This window comes from Balaenoptera physalus, assembly GCF_965194825.1.
Source record: "Balaenoptera physalus genome assembly, chromosome: 6".
NCBI lineage: Eukaryota > Metazoa > Chordata > Mammalia > Artiodactyla > Balaenopteridae > Balaenoptera > Balaenoptera physalus.
In genome coordinates, this window is record NC_138885.1 from 76,391,130 (window position 1) to 76,411,125 (window position 19,996).

The window sequence follows — 19,996 nt, forward strand, 5'->3', positions numbered from 1 at the left end:
CCTATGTTGGGTTCATATATATTTATAATTGTTATTTCTTCTTCTTGGTTTGATCCCCTGATCATTATGTAGTGTCCTTCCTTGTCTCTTGTAACATTCTTTATTTTAAAGTCTATTTTATCTGATATGAGTATTGCTACTCCAGCTTTCTTTTGATTTCCATTTGCATGGAATATCTTTTTCCATCCCCTCACTTTCAGTCTGTATGTGTCCCTAGGTCTGAAGTGGGTGTCTTGTAGACAGCTTATATACAGATCTCGTTTATGTATCCTTTCAGTGAGCCTGTGTCTTTTGGTTGGAGCATTTAATCCATTCACATTTAAGGTGATTATCGATATGTTTGTTCCTATTACCATTTTCTGAATTATTTTGGCTTTGTTTTTGTAGTTCCTTTTCTTCTCTTGTGTTTCCCACTTAGAGAAGTTCCTTTAGCATTTGTTGTAGAGCTGGTTTGGTGGTGCTGACTTCTCTTAGTTTTTGCTTGTCTGTAAAGCTTTTGATTTCTTTGTGGAATCTGAATGAGATCCTTGATGGGTAGAGTAATCTTGGTTGTATGTTCTTACCTTTTATCACTTTAAATATATCATGCCACTCCCTTCTGCCTTGTAGAGTTTCTGCTCAGAAATCAGCTTTTAACATTATGGGAGTTCCCTTGTATGTTGTCATTTTTCCCTTGTTGCTTTTAATAATTTTTCTTTGTCTTTAATTTTTGTAAGTTTGATTACTATGTGTCTCGGCATGTTTCTCCTTTGGTTTATCCTGCCTGGGACTCTCTGAGCTTCCTGGACTTGGGTGGCTATTTCCTTTCCCATGTTAGGGAAGTTTTCGACTATAATCTCTTCAAATATTTTCTTGGGGCCTTTCTTTCTCTCTTCTCCTTCTGGGACCCCTATAATGCGAATGTTGTTGCATTTAATATTGTCCCAGAGGTCGCTTAGGCTGTCTTCATTTATTTTCATTCTTTTTTCTTTATTCTGTCCCACAGCAGTGAATTCCACCATTCTGTCTTCCAGGTCACTTATCCCTTCTTCTGTCTCAGTTATTCTGCTATTAATTCCTTCTAGTGTATTTTTAATTTCAGTTATTGTATTATTTATCTGTGTTTGTTTGTTCTTTAATTCTTCTAGGTGTTTTTTCTTTTATTCTTCTAGGTCTTTGTTAAACATTTCTTGCATCTTCTCGATCTTTGCCTCCATTCTTTTTCCGAGGTCCTGGATCATCTTCACTATCATTATTCTGAATTCTTTTTCTGAAAGTTTGCCTATCTCCACTTCATTTAGTTTTTTGGGGGGGTTTTATCTTGTTCCTTCATCTGGTATGTAGTCCTCTGCCTTTTCATTTTGTCTGTCTTTCTGTGAATGTGGTTTTCATTCCACAGGCTGCAGGATTGTAATTCTTCTTGCTTCTGCTGTCTGCCCTCTTGTAAATGAGGCTGTCTAAGAGGCTGTGCAAGCTTCCTGATGGGAGGGACTCATGGTTGCTGTTGGTCTGTTGGGCAGAGTTCAGTAAAACTTTAATCTGCTTGTCTGCTGATAGGTGGGGCTGAGTTCCCTCCCTGTTGGTTGTTTGGCCTGTGATGACCCAGCACTGGAGGCCACAGGCTCTTTGATGGAGCTCATGGTGGACTCTGGGAGGCCTCATTCCAAGGAGTACTGCCCAGAACTTCTGCTGCCAGTGTCCTTGTCCCCACGGTGCCTGCTCAGATCATTTTGAAGAAAACCCCAGATATCATTTAAGTTCATCTAAAATATTTTAATGTATAGTTCTAAAACAATGAAGACTATTTATAACTCCAGTAACCATAATTCTTTGGTATCACTGAATGTAAATGATGAAGGTTTTGATTTTTTTTCCCAAATTGATTGTTTAAATCAGGATCCAAGTAAGGTCTATATATCGCAGTTGTTTGATTAGACTCTTAGTCTTATAGGTTATCTGTCCATTTTGTTGGTAATGTAACTTATTTGTAAGAGAAACTGAGTCACTTGACTTACAGAATTTTCACAGTCTATATTTCTATATTGTTTTTTTCATGCCACTGTTCAATATGTTCCTCTATATGGTGTTAATTCTAGAATCATGATCAGACTTCAGGTTTTTTTTTTTTTTAAAGAATATGTCACTGGTGATGTGTGCTTCCATTAGGAGGTACATAATATCTAGTGTTTTGGGTTTTTTTTCTTTTAAGTGATGTTAGCAGCCACTGATTGCTTTTGACCACATTCATTAGTTACTTAGGATTTTCAAATTGGTAATTTAAAAATTCTGTCATTCCTCAATTTTTAGCTAAATGGTTCTCTAAAGAGAACTCCTTCCTCATCAACTAATTGATAAATTTTAGGGTCTGTTTGTACAGGAAAGGAAGGTTAAATGCATGATTCTTTCCTTATATTCCATTTTTTTAAACAAAGCTTTACTAGCATTCTTTTCTATTTTTGAAATTAATTTTTCTGGAGCATAGTTGATTTACAGTGTTGTGTTAGTTTCTGCTATACAGCAAGTGAATTAGTTATATATATATACATATATCCACTCTTGTTTTAGATTCTTTTCCCATATAGGTCGTTACAGAGTATTGAGTAGAGTTCCCTGTGCTATACAGTGGATTCTTATTAGTTATCTATTTTATATATAGTAGTGTGTGTATGTCAGTTCCAGTCTCCCAATTTATCCCTCCCACCCCCTTTCCCCCTTGATAAACATAAGTTTGTTTTCTACATCTGTGACTCTATTTCTGTTTTGTAAATAGGTTCATTTGTAACATTTTTTTAGATTCTGCATATAAGTGATATCATATGTTATTTGTCTTTGTATGACTTACTTCACTCAGTATGACAATCTCTAGGTCTATCTATGTTGCTGCAAATGGCATTATTTTGTTCTTTTTTATGGCTGAGTAATATTCCATTGTATTATATGTACCACATCTTCTTTATCCATTCATCAGACAATAGACATTTAGGTTGCTTCCATGTCCTTGCTATTGTAAATAGTGCTGCAGTGAACATTGGGGTGCATGTATATTTTCGAATTATGGCTTTCTCCAGATATATGCCCAGGAGTGGGATTGCAGGATCATATGGTAGTTCTATTTTTAGTTTTTTAAGGAACCTCCGTACTCTTCTCCATAGTGGTTGTACCAATTTGCATTCCCACCAACAGTGTAGGAGGGTTCCCTTTTCTCCACATCCTCTCCAGCATTTATTGTTTGTAGATTTTTTGATGATGGCCATTCTGACCTGTGTGAGGTGACACCTCATTGTAGTTTTGATTTGCATTTGTCTAATAATTAATGATATTGAGCATCTTTTCATGTGCTTTTTGGCCATCTGTTTGTCTTCTATCAGAGAAATGTCTGTTTAGGTCTTCTGCCCGTTTTTGGATTGGGTTGTTTGTTTTTTTGATATTGAGCTGCATGAGCTGTTTGTATACTTTGGAGATTAATCCCTTGTCGGTAGCTTCGTTTGCAAATATTTTCTCCCATGCGGGTTGTCCCTTCTGTGGGTTGTCTTTTCATTTTGTTTATGGTTTCCTTTGCTGTGCAAAAGCTTTTAAGTTTAATTAGGTCCTATTTATTTTTGTTTTTATTTCCATTACTCTAGGAGGTGGATCAAAAAAGATCTTGCTACGATTTTTGTCAGAGAGTGTTCAGCCTATGTTTTCCTCTAAGAGTTTTGTAGTATCTGGTCTTATTGATACATTTGAGTCTTTAAACCATTTTGAGTTTAGTTTTGTGTATGATATTAGAGAAAGTTCTAATTTCGTTCTTTTACATGTAGCTGTCCAGTTTTCCAAAGTAATCTACCGATTCAATGCAACCTCTATCAAATTACCAATACCATTTTTCACAGAATTAGAACAAAAAATTTTACAATTTGTATGGAAACACAGAAGACCCTGCCTGAATAGCCAAAGCAATCTTGAGAAAGAAAAAACAGAGCTGGTGGACTCAGGCTCCCTGACTTCAGACACTACTACAAATCAACAGGAATGAAAACAGTATGGTACTGGCACAAAAACAGAAATATAGATCAGTGGAGCAGGATAGGAAGTCCAGAGATAAACCCACGCACCTGTGGTCACCTAATCTATGACAAAGGAGGCAAGAATATAAAATGGAGAAAAGACAGTCTCTTCAATAAGTGGTGCTACTATCATTATTTTTAAAGTAACTGTCTAGTTCACTAGCATTTTCCAGGTGTTACCAGGGAGGAGGAGGAGTTGTTGTTTCTGTTATAAACTCCTGGATAGCAACATATAATTCTCTGTTCTTAGCCAGTTGTAACCTCTTTAAGTTGATTGAGTCCTTTTTCCTTGTGTTTTCTTATGACAAAATGTTGCAGTATTATCTTGTGCATTTCATGTTCCAGACCTGGAATCAGTCATTTTTCCAAGGAGTCATGGCTCTTTTGTGGGTCACATTATTTAGAAACTGCAGTATGGTTGCTAGGGCTCCTCATTGTTATCTGGGTTGTTGAGTGGTCCCTAGGTCTTATTGATAGAGAAGTTAGAAAGTAACTGGTTCTGTATAAGAGGTAATTTATTAAAGTTCTTACTGACACTTTTGTTTCAAATGCAGTATGAGAGAGTTTCAGCTTAAACCCATTAATCTTACCATCTATGTCTCTTTTCTTCCATGCTAAAAATGATAGTTCTCATTATCAGTTGCTCATTTATTTTATTTTGCAAATAGTAACTATTTCATAGTAACAATACTAACATCACCACAAACTCTATGATTTCTTGGAAGCCATTTATATATTTTTGCAGTTTATTTTTGTCCTAAGGCTGTATCTCACTATGGGTGTTTAGTCAGATTACTGTTTTTAATGTCACTTGATATTATCTCTGTGTGGTTATACCACCAACTAGTTACAGTTAGACTCATGTATTTTATTTTACCATTGTTCTTTGGAGTTGTTTTTAAAATACTTTAAAATTTTCCCTTATAATTGCATAGATTTATTACAGTGTTCCAAAATATAATTCTATAGACCAAGAGACATTCAGAGAAATCTTACTCTATGTCCATCCTTTCTACTCTGTTGCCAGTCCTCCTCTATAGGCAATCATCTTAAAAAAATGTAACCTATCTCTCCATTGTTCTTTAATGTAAGCTACCTACCCACTCACCCACTATCATTTCCTCATGTTAGATAAGTGGTAGCATTCCACCTTCCATGTGCATTTTGTTCTTTTTTTTTTTTTGCATTTAAAAATACATCTTCATATGTATTTAGTATACAGAGAGAGATCTGTTTTTCACTTTTTCACAGCTGCAGAGAGCAACAGTTTTTGGCTGTCCCCTGATTTACAGTACCCTGTTGATGGATATTTTGGTATTTTTATTATTTTGCTATTACAGATAATGCTGCAATAAGTAGCCTTAAATATAAATATTTTCATATTTTTGCCTGTGTATCTTTGGTATAAATCCCTGGAGAGAGATTGCTGGGTGCAAGAGCAAATACACTGTAATTTTACTAGGTAATGCCAAATTTACCACATCTCCTAGGAGTTGTATCACCTTGTACTCTCATCAAAATTTTGACTGTGATTGTTTCTCCACAGCCACATCAACAGAATGTGTTGTCAAAATGTGGATTTTGCACAACTGACAAGTGAAAAATTGTATCTCAATGTAGTTCTAATAAATTGAGGTACAGTTACCTTCAGTAAAAAGTACAGATCTTCAATGTACCCTTCCATGAATTATGGGAAATGTATTCATGTGTGCAACACTCTATAGAATGTTGCCCTTACTCTGTAAAGTTTCCCCTGTGCCCTTTTCTAGTTGATGCCCTGCTCCCCAGAGATGACCAATATTCTGATTTCTATCACTATATATTTGTTTTGCAAGTTTGTAACTTCATAATTGGAATCATACAACATGTACTCTTTTGTGTCTGATTTCTTTTGCTCAAAGTAATATTTTTGAGGTTTGTCCATGTTGTGTGTATGTGTCAGTTTTTTATTGCAGAGTAATATTCCATTGTATAAATATATCATACTTGTTTTTTATTCTATTTAGATATTAAAGTCGTTTAAAAAGTTTTGCTATTAGTAAGAAAGCAGCTATTAAAATACCTGACAAGCCTTCTTGGTGATATATTTCTTTTGGGTGAATACACAGGACTAGAATAGTAGGATCATAAGAGATAGAGACATTTAACTTCACAGGAAACTACTGAACAGTTTTTCAAAGTGCTTGTACCATTTTGCATTTATACCAGCAATATGAGAGGTCCACTTGCTCTACATCCTCTTCAAGATTTGGTTGTAACCTCTTAAATTTTATCCATTCTAGTGAATATATACCGGTATTTAAGTGTGACTTTATTTTGCTTTTCCCTGTTGACTAAATTTTGAGAATTTTTGGCTATTTATATATTCTCTTTTGTGAATTGTGTTGCTTCAAATCTTTTGGCAAGAAATGTTGCTTGTAGAAGTTCTTTATCTATTCTGAATATCAGTCCTGTTTGTGTCTCCCTCCCCACTCCTCTCTCTCATGCTCTTTCATGCTCACACATACCCAATATAATATATAAATATATATACACTTCAATTATTTTTGACTGTTCATTGTCTTGTGTATTTAGATAAGCAAAATTTTTGACTTGGAAATCTAGTTTTTAATTGTTTTCTTTGATGGTTAGTGATTTTTGCCTTCTAAGAAAACTTTGCCTAAGCAAAAATTACTAAGGATTTTCCCCCCTACTTTCTCCTTTTTTTAGGAACTTTATAGTTATAGCTTTTATGTTTAACTGAAATTCTTTTAATTTTTGTGTATGGTTTGAGGTATTGGTCAAGCTTCATTTTTTTCCCACATGAATATTCAGCTAATAATGAACCATTTAATAAAATTATTCTTCAATACCCATTGGATTTCACTGCCAATTTGTGAAAAATAAAGTGGATTTATTTCTAGACTACTCTGTAATTTATTCATTTGTCTGGCTTTACACTAATAGCACACTGTCTTCATTACTATGGTTTGGTAACTTGTCTTACAATTAGGTACCATTAAGTTTCTAATTGTGTTCTTTATAAACTAATTTTGGCTATTTGGGTTGTTTTACATTTCCATATACATTTTAGCACTGGTTTTTAATTTCTACAAGAAAGATGTGTGGGATTTTGATTGATATAGCATTGAATCTATAGATCAATTTGGAAGAATTAACTCATTTACAATATTGTATTTTCCTATCCATTAACATGGTAAATCTCTCCATCTTATGGGTCTGATTAAATTCTTAGCAATATTTTGTAGTGGTCAGTGTGGAGATCTTGTCTGTTTTTGGTTAAGTTTATTTCTTGATATATTATGCTATTAAAATGTACCATTTAATAATTTTTCAGTTATTTGATTATATATGGAAATGCAATTGTTTTTTTCTCTATTGTTTTTGTAGTCAGAGTCCATGATATATTCACTTATTATATTTAGTAGCTTTTTGGTAGATTCCTTAGGGCTTTGTATAAATACAATGATAATATCTGTAAATAAAGATAGTTTTATCTATTCCTTTAATATCTGTATGCCTGCTATTTATTTTGCCTTATTGCATTGTCTAAGACCTCTATTAAAATCTTGAATACAAATGTGAATAGTTGAAATCTTTGCTTTGTTCCTGTTTTTAGGGGAAAGTGTTCATGCTTAATATGTCATCAGGTATAATGTCAACAGTAGGATTTTTTTATAGATACCCTTTGTCAGATAGAGGTGATTTTCTTCTATCTGTAATTTGACTAGTTTTTTTTTAATCACAAAAAGATATGTATTGAATTTTGTTAAATAGTTTTTCTGCATTTACTGAGAAGATCATGTAAAATTGTTTTTTCTTTTTTTTACTATTGTGAATTACTTTAATTTTCAAATATTAGTCAAATTTGCATTCCTAGATAAATTCCACATGCTGTGATGTATTATCCATTTTGTACATTGATATACTTTTGCCAGTATTTTGTTAAGGAGTATGTCATATTCTTTTCAGATTTTGATAATAGGGTTATTTGAGCTTATTTATCGAGTTAGGAATTACTTCCCAGGGTGCATTTATTTTTAGTAATAATGTTGAAAGTATTTTAAATATTTTTTGGCATATGCATTTTTCTATGGGGAATTTTCTTTACATGTCCTTGACAAGTAATTTTCTGAATAAATGGCTAGAATGTGATGCCCTGATAGTCCCTGCTAAAGGTCAATTCTAGGTGACAGGTCATCAATTTATAGACGTATACATTTTAATTTCATTTCTCTCTCCTTCTTTATACCATTTTTAGAAATAAATTAAGTTGATAAATTAAGTTCGTGGGCACTATTGTATAGGAAGTTTTAAAACATCCATCAAAGAGAAACTATTTATCATCAAAGAGAAGAATTATGGACTGAAACCTGACCATTTGCAGAGGGATATGGCATTGGGAGGAGAGGATGAATCAATTTGATACCAAGTAATTACATGTGCATTTCATAAAAATCACCTTTAAAATGTGGAGAAGGGATTGCAGCAGGGTGAGACTGAAGGCAGTTAAGAGGTCATGGTAATTGTTCAGGTGGGAGATGATGAGAAACAACTCTGGTATTGGCAATGAGAATGGAGAGAAATCATATTGGAAATATGTGGGACGTATGTGGTAAAGTGACTTCAGGAGGGATGGCAGTATGTTGTGAAGCGGAAGTCAGCTGACACATTTTCAAATTGTTGACATCACTGTCTCCCAGAATCTAGTCTGAGCAACAGTGGTCTCAAAATATAATTGATAAAAACAGAAATTTTCTGAAAAAGAAAAAAAAAATAGGAAAAAGCTGCATACTTTAGACCCTTTTGGAGATTACAATGGTGCTGTGCGTCCAGTGCCCCTGTCTGCTTCTAGTTTTATATCCCTTCCATCAGATAAAAGGAGAATAAAAGAAGGATTTGAGTAAAAATATTATTTTAAGGGAAAGGAGTTGCATGCATTGTATATTAGGGTTGAGTACTTGAGTCCTCCTAAGTGATTTCAGTTTGCTTAAACTCTGTCTTTCAAGATAATAGCTGTCAAAGTGACTTGAAGGGTGGAGTTTAAGATTTGTTTTTAAACCTTAGTTTAAGTGAAAACAGGTTTTCCAGGGTACTGAACTGTATTGGCATGAATTTATTTCCTGGCCATATGGGTTGTAAAATAAGCTGGGGGTGTTTTAGAATTAAATGAGATAATTTATGCAAAGTCCCTAGCATAATGAGCACGTAGTAGGCATTACATAAATAGTGGCTCTAGGACATAGATTCTAAAATCATTAACTTAAAAGGCTATAGTTACAAACATGAATATGGATGAAATTTTTCAAGAAGAGTGAGTGAAAAAAAGAATGTAAATTTAGGAAAATCTGGCGTGTTAGAGCAGGAAGTGAAGATCTGGTGAAAGAGAGGTGAAAGCAAGGGTCAGGGAGTTTATAAGAACAAGAATAGGGCTCTATCATGGAAAACAAAGGTTTAAGAAGGAAGGAGTGGTCAGGCTGGGAAATGCTTTGAAGCAGTACAAAAAGCATAGAAACTAATTTATCAACTCAGAAGGTCATTGGTGGATTTAGCAAACCTGGATCCATCTTGCATTAGTAGAAAAAAAGGGAAAAATCAATTTGAATTTTCCAGTTTCCATTTGAGAGAAATCATGTGGAAGGACTACACATAGGAGACATGAAAAGTTGGTTGAAGGGCTATGTGATATTTTGAGAGAAAGAATACTTGTGCACCCCTTAAAACTCTCTGGTAACAGGTAATAGATAATTGGCGACAGGAACTTGGCAGCTCGGTTGCCACAATCAAGCTAGGAGACATAAAGCTTCCTAACGAAAGAATCTCCTTGGGTAAATCATCACAAGCCAAGACAAAATCATAAACATGCTTACTTTGAGCTGCTCAAGGGCAGAAGCACCATCGTATTCATTTATGTATCAAGAGACTATCCCAGGATCTGTCACTTAGTTGATGCTACAAAAAAAAAAAAAAAAAAAAAGTAAAATTTAAAGTGGTTTGGTTTGAAACTAGAACCAGAATTGTAATATTATGGCTTATTCAAAATAGAATAATGTGTCAGATTTGGGAATAGGAAAACAGTGTTGCGTTTCTTAATTCTTCGGACTGGACAATAGACAAAAGGTGTTTCTTGATCAGTCATGGGCTGCATTTAAACTTTTGCTTTTCTTATTGTAGGCTTTTTACGTCTTTTTTAAAATAACTTTTTAAAAATGGCTTATTTTTTAAAATTATTTATTAATTTATTTAAAAATTGTTTTGAGAGTTCTTCATATATTTCATATATTTCTGATACAAATCTTTCCTCAGATGATTTAAAAATATTTTCTCCAAGTTTGTGTCTTCACTTTTAATTCTCTTAACTAATTGTTTTGAAGAGAAGAAATTTTGCAGTTGAATTTATCAACTTTTGATTTTATCAATTTAACTTTTAGTGTCATGTCTATGTTAAATGTACACCTGCTGTATGATACAGCCATTTGAGCACTAGGTATTTATCCAAAATAAATGAATGTATATGTCCATTTAAGACATGCATGCGAATAAAATAGCAACTTTATCTGTAATAACTGTAAAATGTAACTAAAAAAAAAAAAGCAATCTGGAAGTCCTAAAAAAAAAAAAAAAGTAACTAACCCATATGTCCATCAGCCAGTGAATGGATAAACAAATTATGGTATATCCATACTATTAAATGCTACTCAACAATAGAAAAGGAATGACTATTGATAGATACTACAATATATATGAATTTCAAAATAATTATGCTGAGTGAGAGAAGCCAGACAAAAAGAGTACATACATTTATGTATATTTCTATTTATGTAAAATTCTAATAAATGCATGTTAATCTCTAATGAAAGAAGGCAGATTAGTGGCTGCTTGGGGAAAAAGGGGGCAGGAGTGCAAAAGGGCATGAGCAACTTTTGAGGTTGAGGGATATACTCATTATATTGATTATGGTGATAGCTTCACAGGTATAATTTTCTGTCAAAACCTATCAAATTGTACACTTTAAATATGTACATTTTATTGTAATTCAACATGTACCTTACTAGAACTGTAAATAATGTAACTTGCAAAAAAAATCCAATCTTTGCTAATTATTTCTCAGAATCATCTAGGAGAATGCAGCACTTTAAGAAAATTTTTAAAACACTTGAGAAAACATATTTTCTGGCCATCTGCTTGAAGCTCTTCATATTCATTAGAGTGGATATAACTCATCATTGGTAATAAAGAGATAAAGACTAGGCTGTAGTAGGAAATAATGTCTGTTCCTAGTAATGAATAAACAGAAAGGGCAAGCAAGCACCAAAGGGTGAAGAATGATGAATTTTAACTTACTACTCAAAAAAAAAAAAAGGAAAAAATAATTATATGGTTAATAAAAGAAGTAGTAGATATGAATCCTTTATAACTAATTTATTATTATATAGAAATTAGAATCATACATACAGATGATTAGGAAAATACAGAAGAAAATACAAATATTTATGATACGGAATTACATTTTGGAAAGAGTTTGCTTAATACTAGCTTAATAAAGGAAGACATAGGCAGAGTGTTGTTCAATGAGAAATGGATCATTAATTATAACAAAGTACTTGTAATGTACAGAGACAGATTAATAATGACAATGACAGTGTCACTGGTGATAATGCAAAAAGCAATTACACTTTTTATATATTCATTTTTTCAAATTCTTAACTGCCCTTCTCTTGGATGAATTTGTAGGATTTTCTATTAAAAGAAATTTGTGGTATATGTCAGGGACTTTACTACTGCAATGATACTATAATTACAAAATAATTATTAAAAGCTAGAAAGGACATAGAGAAGACATTATTAGTGCAATGGTATTTTTTCAGTATTTAAATAAGTTTTAAAAATTGTCAAAGACTATTTACTACACTTGTTAATAAAATGTATTTATGAAACCACTCGTTTTCAGATATTGATTTTTCCATCTCAGCACTGTAGAAATGTTATGAATTATCAATAGGTTTTCTAAATTATACTGTACTGGTTTTACAAAAATTAGGACATGAACATTAACAATTTATACTAAGTATAAATGGAAAAATTGTAAGAGGATGTATCAAAAATAAAATGTCTAGTGTTAAATTGACAGATGAATGGATAAAGAAGATGTGGCACATATATACAATGGAATATTACTCAGCCATAAAAAGATACAATGGGTGTTTATTTTGTTTTATTTATTTATTTATTTATTTTTGGCTTATTCATTCAAGAGACTACTATAAAGTTGTGGAAACTTGTGTTTTTAAACCGTTGTTAATATTCTGACAAGGTATTAGTATTCATGGATTTAATAAATCAATAAATTTAATTATATTACATAAATATAAACCTTACACATTAACCAAGATATGTTAAATATATGCACAGTGTGATCTGTGTGTATATATTTGCATAATCTTGGTCTGGCTTTCAGAATTGAAGTTGTGTACAGTGGAGCAATGTGAGAGCATGCTTTCCTAAAAGCATGCGACTACCATTCAAAACCTGCTCTACCTACCTTCAGAAATGTTACCAGAGACAGAGTTCTAGCTGGCTATCTGTGTGTCTCCCTACCATGGTAATTTCTAAGTGGCGGAAGAGTTGGTGATACTTATTTTCTCCTCTATTATTATTTTGTATCTTCCTACTATTCTGTATGTAATTTTTCATAAGCAGAAAAATAATGACTTTACAATTTTTTTGTGGTAATAACTTCTGTCATTAAAATCATTGAAACATGTTTTTTTTATAGTTGTATTACATCCCATTATATTGCTATATTGTGATTTATAAATTCTCTAGTGTTACTTAAATATTTTATTTGTTATTATTGCTGCTGTATTTTAAATAACACTATCAAGATTATGAATGTGGGTAAAACATTGTCTTGGATTGTTTCATTACTCCTAAAATCTTTTATGTACAAGCTCTGACTCCTAACCTTCAACTGGAGAATATTTGTTGTTAGAGTGTAGTTTTTTTTTTTAATTTACTTTATTTTATTTATTTTTGGCTGTGTTGGGTCTTTGTTGCTGCGCGCAGGCTTTCTCTAGTTGCGGAGAGCAGGGGCTGCTCTTAGTTGTGGGGCGTGGGCTTCTCATTGCGGTGGCTTTTCTTGTTGCAGAGCATGGGCTCTAAGCCGTGGGCTCAGTAGTTGTGGCACTCAGGCTCAGTAGTTGTGGCATGCGGGCTCAGTAGTTGTGACACATGGGCCTAGCTGCTTCGAGGCATGTGGGATCTTCCTGGACCAGGGATTGAACCCATGTCCCCTGCACTGGCAGGCAGATTCTTAACCACTGCGTCACCAAGGAAGTCCCTAGAGTATAGTCTTAATGAAGAAAATGTCTTAAAAATATTTAGGTATGTTTAAGCTCCTGACCACAACTTGAGTTAACTGTACTAAGAATGTGTGTTATTGGTCATTTGGATGAAAGTTGGTTGAAGAAAGTGCAAATCTGTGTGCTCCACTGATAGAGGGTCAGCTCTGTCATATCTGTAATGATGCCATTCTTCATTGGCTTGGAAACTCTAGTTAAGCCTTTGGGGGGAAATTTTTTAATACTGTCTTGTGGTTTTTCGGAAGCCTGTAGCTAACAGAATTGCTAGCAAGAAAATTTACGTTTAGAAAGGTCACACAGTTGAACAAAACTTATAGTTATTTTAAATAGCTTAATTAAATGATTTTCGTTCTTATAGATTTGAAGAACTTAATGCCATTTTATTCTGGTACTTTCAAATGTTTCATAACTATGGTGACATTATATTAGAAAAAGCTACCACTAGATTACATCAGTCAAAATAGCAAATTGCCCTTGAAAAAATAACCTCAAGATATTTTGGTGTTTGTTTAATAACTTCTAATGAGTTTACCGCCCCCACCCAGTATTTTGAACATAATGGGAAAATGTGAATTAATAAGTTTCAGTTACAGAAAAAAAAGCAGTATTTTATTCTTTATGAGTTATTCTCATAACTGTAGTACACATATTTAGAAGTAAGCTTAATGATTAGTTCCTGTCTCCCTGAAATTAATGGTAAATAGGTTGTGGCAGAGGTTATAGTTGCTTTGCAAAATACACTCTTTTTTATTTAAAAGTTCAAATTTGGCTAGTTACCTTGCTACCCATCTAAAAGAATTACACCATTCTCCCTTGTAGTTAGATTGTGGCTGTGGGGTTTCCAGTTGGCAAATGAGATGTAAGCAGAAATGTGTGTGTGTTCTAACAAGTCTCTTTAAAAGGCAGGGGAATCACCTTTCTGTGTCTTTTTCTCCATCCATCAGGTTAGGATGAATCTAATGGCTACAGATCTTTGTTCTGAACTTGAGAATGGAAACTGTATGCAGCAGAGCAAAAAACCGAGATCCTGGATCCATGCAACCATGCTACCTCCACATAAATCTTGTTCTGTCTACCTTCAGGATTATTACTAGACATAGAAATAAGCTTCCTTTTCTTTAAAATACAAATATTCCAAGTCTGTTATTAGAATTAAAATAAATCCTCATATTGCATAGGTCTAGGGTAAACCTTCCTCTTTGTATATTATGAATGTTTTTAGGCATATATTATTTATATCATTAGATATCTATAAAATATCTTTATATGTAAATATTATATTTTATTTCATTATGCTTACTATAGGAACAAGAGTAAGGATATTATTGTCCAACATAAGGCAGAAATCTTGAGATACTAAAAATATTGTTTTGTGCCTGATGATATATTCTCAGGTGATATGCACTGGGAGAAGCACTGAGTCCATACCCTCACCAGTATGAAAATTAGACAGCAGTTATCAAATAGCCACTGAGATGCAGTGCCACAGTAAATATACTTGATTTTGTCTAATAGATACCTGGTTGTCCCTGCTTGTGGAGGATTTGAGTTCTTTTCTAGTCCTTGCTAATCAGGTAGATCCTAGAAAGTAGCTCCTGGAGCAGATGCCATAAAAGAACATCACAGCTCTAGTATTTAACTTACTATTACATTTTTGCATGTAGCTTTTTTGATCCATCCATTTATATGACAGACATCTGAACATGGCCTAAAAATGACAATTTTACGTTTTAAATTATTACCAAATTGTGAATGAAACAGAATGCCTCCTTTATTCTGAGGTTCACTCATTCCAAAATGGAACTTTTATCAGAATAGCTATATCAAAATATCTGAATCAAATAGGTCTTGAGAAAATATATCTTTGGAACCATGGAGGCGATGTTCCTACAATATTGGGCTTACAAATTACAGTGCAACTGGCCCTTCTTTAGTACTGAAGTGTGGCAGCCCATCACATCCTTTCTTTCCACTAACAGAACCCCTTTTTCCTATGAGGAATCTATTCCATGTAGGCTCAAATGGACTCAAGATAAAAATGTCCAAACTTGTGCTTGGTTTGTATGATTGGTTCAGGAGAGAGCATGTGACTCAATCAGAGAAAATTAGAGTTCTCACTAAGACTTTTCTGCTCTTGAGACACATGCTCCCTTTTCCTTTGGGATTACAAGCCCTAGGGCCATATAAACCTAAAGCATATAAACCTGGTGCTTGTTTTGCCCACCATGAGGAGAAAGCTGGCCTGACTATAAAGCCAAGGCAGAAGAAAGCAGAGATGAGACCTGAAGAGACAGAACATGGAGTTACAATGTCATTGAGTGCCCTCTAAATGATCTGTGTATCCCTCTAAACTTTTAGTTACATGGAAAAAGACGTTTTCTTTTTTTACGTAGGTTGGTTTGACTTGACTTTCTATCACCTGCAACTGGTAGAGTTCTGATAAATAAAGCTTCTTTCTTATCATAGAGCAGTTATTAGATAAGGGATATAGTAAGCAAAGTGGAGGAAGGTGGGTGTGCTTTGCTTAGCTGATAGATCTCTTAGACAATTTATAATCGAATCTTCTGAGACCCCTGTATCTTTGTCTCTTAGCACCTAGACAGCCTTCTACTTAGTTGGCTCTTCATTAAGCAATGTACAAATGAGCATACCCACCATAATGTGAGGAACAAAGCATTTAATTTCATGAATTGTTATGATTCTCTCCAACTCAACAATTTGAAGAAGACTATTCCATGATGGCTAACTGGATTAGCTGCTGTCACCACTGCCATGGAGGGCACCTATATTGTACAATGGTTATTTCCATTGGACGGGAATCCCTTCACTCCCTTTTCTGGTAAAGCGTCTCATTTCTTCCTCTCTCCACTCATTCAGGTGGAGAGGCCAATTCAGTACCCCATTGCCATGGCCAGGGATGGGAATATACTTTAGACTTGGTCCATCATCGTATCACATTGCCCTAGTCACGACAACTTGCTCAGAGCTAGGCATATTTAACATAAACTGGGCCAATCAGAGTGATTCCTTGATATTTTCTATATAGATGCAGAACGAGAGACTCTTTTCTTTGGAGTTACTGAGTCCAATATAATTATAAAGCTCTTTGTAGCCATACCTCCACATCTCACATTTCTTGCCCTCCCTGTTAACTTACCACCACCAAATGAAGAAAGCTTATCTGCAAAAGAATTAGGCCAACATACAAAAAATGTCAGAGCTGAGAGATGAAAAAAATGCTGACTACATCAAATGAGTCAACAGGGTCAGCATATGTGTGTGCTGCATAATTATGAGTGCTAATACATATAATTTTTTTATGTTGCTGTGGTTTGAGTTTCTGTCTTTAATAAAGTACACTTGTGAGTTCAGTCCTCAAATAGTTAATTATTGGGCTACAACAAACTTAGCAGCATCAGCATGGGAGTGAGTGTGGGTGTACGCCTGTGTGAACACATTTTTGCATGTGTAAGTCTAGTAAAACTAGACATCTCTGACAAATACACTAGATAGGAAGGGAAGGCTAATCTTTCTAAACTCTGTTCTAAACTGAGTTATGGGAGCTCTTTCACTTTATTGTAATTGCTTAAAAATATTACAGTCTGTGTAAGTAGTTGCTGACTTGAACCCCAAGGGGAAAAATGTTTGAAAGAGCTATAGGCTTCCTGACATGATAATATGGGCTAAGCAAGTCAGAACATTTGCAAAGTGCTATGAATTTCCTAATGTTTCTTTTGTTGGTTAATTTTAAGGTCAAAGGCTTTGGTTATATTTTAATGAATACTTGAAATTATGTTAGAATAGCAATGAAAACGGTATGTGAGGGAAATAAAATGCTAATAATGCTGATGCCATTTTTTAAACTGGATTATAGTCAAATTTGCATTGTTGAAAAAATCAGGGTGCTATTAAAAAATCAAGTGAGAAACTAAATCATAGGACAGAAGAAACTAATAACACTCTATCATAAGACGCTGTTCATATTTACAGGCACTCCAGGCATCATGTGCTTACTTTGCAACTTTGAGATGCTGAATCCTCAAGTCCATTGTGTAAGTGAAGAGGAGGAAGGGGCCAGAGCCCTGTCTGCCCTGTTGTTCTGTTTCTTCAGTAACATGTTAGGGAATGAGAAGGGATCTTGTCTTCTTACACTGGCCTTTAACTCTGACTTCAGTATGCAGCATTTTCCCCTTTTCCTTCTTACTGTGCCTTCTTCCTCTGTCAGGATACATGGGCCTTTTTGAAAATGATCTTAGGAGTTATAACTATAGACACTATTCCAATAACTACTTTATTGCCTCTCAGCTGAAAGCCCACACCCCTTTGTCTATTTTGTGATACTGCAGTTGGACCCTCAGACTTTATTCTTGCTCAGCTGGCTTCAGTTAGGCTCTGCTAACAGGGGTCCCCGGAGGGGAGGTGGTAAGCCTGAGGGAGGGTGAAGAGAGTTTTCTCGTTTTTGTTTTTTTCCTGTGTGGTAGCAAGCCTACTGGCATGCAGTGGGTCCTGAAGTGTCCATTCTTGCATGATTATATAGTGGTGAGTGGTCTCCAGAAAGTTTCTTCTTGATCAGAACAGTGGGTGGCACACTGCTTCAGTAGTTCATCAACTCCACAGAAGCCTATGTCTCATCCTTAATGGGAAATTTCCTTCTCTCAGTTTCAAAGTTTCTCCTTTGTTGGCATGTTCCTTAGCCCTAGGGGTATGTATTAATTTTCTATTGCTGCTGTATAACAAATTACCACATGTCTAGCAGCTTGACCCTCATTCATTTGCTCACAATTAGTATTGGATTTTCTGCTCTGGGTTTTGTCAGGCTGCAATCAAGGTGTCAGCTGGACGGTATTCTCATCTGGAAACTCAACTAGGGAAGAACCATCTTTGAAGCTCATGCAGGTTTTTGGCGGAATTTATATACTTGTGGTTGTGTGGCTCAGGGCCCCGGTATCTAATTGACTGCTTGCTGGACTCCACCTTCAGGTCCTAGAGGCCACTGGCAAGTCTCTACCATATGGCCCTTTCCATAAGCAGTTCACACATGGCTATTTGCTGCTGCTTTTTTTTTTTTTTAACATCTTTATTGGAGTATAATTGCTTTACAGTGGTGTGTTAGTTTCTGCTTTATAACAAAGTGAATCAGTTATACATATACATATGTTCCCATATCTCTTCCCTCTTGCATCTCCCTCCCTCCCACCCTCCCTATCCCACCCCTGTAGGTGGTCACAAAGCACCGAGCTGATCTCCCTGTGCTATGCGGCTGCTTCCCACTAGCTATCTATTTTACGTTTGGTAGTGTATATATGTCCATGCCACTCTCTCACTTTGTCACAGCTTGCCCTCCCCCCCCATATCCTCAAGTCCATTCTCTAGTAGGTCTGTGTCTTTATTCCCATCTTGCCCCTAGGTTCTTCATGACCTTTTTTTTTTTTTCCTTAGGTTCCATATATATGTGTTAGCATACAGTATTTGTTTTTCTCTTTCTGACTTACTTCACTCTGTATGACAGACTCTAGGTCCATCCACCTCACTACAAATAACTCAGTTTCGTTCCTTTTTATGGCTGAGTAACATTCCATTGTATATATGTGCCACATCTTCTTTATCCATTCATCTGTTGTTGGACACTTAGGTTGCTTCCATGTCCTGGCTATTGCAAAATAGAGCTGCAATGAACATTTTGGTACATGACTCTTTTTGAATTATGGTTTTCTCAGGGTATATGCCCAGTAGTGGGATTGCTGGGTCATATGGTAGTTCTACTTTTAGTTTTCTAAGGAACGTCCATACTGTTCTCCATAGTGGCTGTATCAATTTACATTCCCACCAATAGTGCAAGAGGGTCCCCTTTTCTCCACACCCTCTCCAGCATTTATTGTTTGTAGATTTTTTGATGATGGCCATTCTAACTGGTGTGAGATGATATCTCATTGTAGTTTTGATTTGCATTTCTCTAATGGTTAATGATGTTGAGCATTCTTTCATGTGTTTCTTGGCCATCTGTATATCTTCTCTGGAGAAATGTCTAGGTCTTCTGCCCATTTTTGGATTGGGTTGTTTGTTTTTTTGATCTTGAGCTGCATGAGCTGCTTGTAAATTTTGGAGATTAATCCTTTGTCAGTTGCTTCATTTACAAATATTTTCTCCCATTCTGAGGGTTGTCTTTCGTCTTGTTTATGGGTTCCTTTGCTGTGCAAAAGCTTTTAAATTTCATTAGGTCCCATTTGTTTATTTTTGTTGTTATTTCCATTTCTCTAGGAGCTGGGTCAAAAAGGATCTTGCTGTGATTTATGTCATAGAGTGTTCTGCCTATGTTTTTCTCTAAGAGTTTGATAGTGTCTGGCCTTACATTTAGGTCTTTAATCCATTTTGAGTTTGTTTTTGTGTATGGTGTTAGGGAGTGTTCTAATTTCATACTTTTACATGTAGCTGTCCAGTTTTCCCAGCACCACTTATTGAAGAGACTGTCTTTTCTCCACTGTATATGCTTGCCTCCTTTATCAAAGATAAGGTGACCATATGTGCGTGGGTTTATCTCTGGGCTTTCTGTCCTCTTCCATTGATCTATATTTCTGTTTTTGAGCCAGTACCATACTGTGTTGATTACTG

General features: G+C 34.9%; 1 long non-coding RNA gene across 1 annotated transcript in view; it reads left to right on the top strand.

Annotated features, from left to right (window-relative positions):
• Window positions 1–3,355: 3,355 nt before the first annotated feature.
• LOC309663237 overlaps window positions 3,356–19,996 on the top strand; it is a 241,321-nt gene continuing 224,680 nt past the window's right edge. The window contains exon 1 of the long non-coding RNA XR_014265167.1: window positions 3,356–19,006. This is a non-coding gene — a long non-coding RNA (uncharacterized lncRNA). The remainder of the gene's footprint in view (window positions 19,007–19,996) is intronic.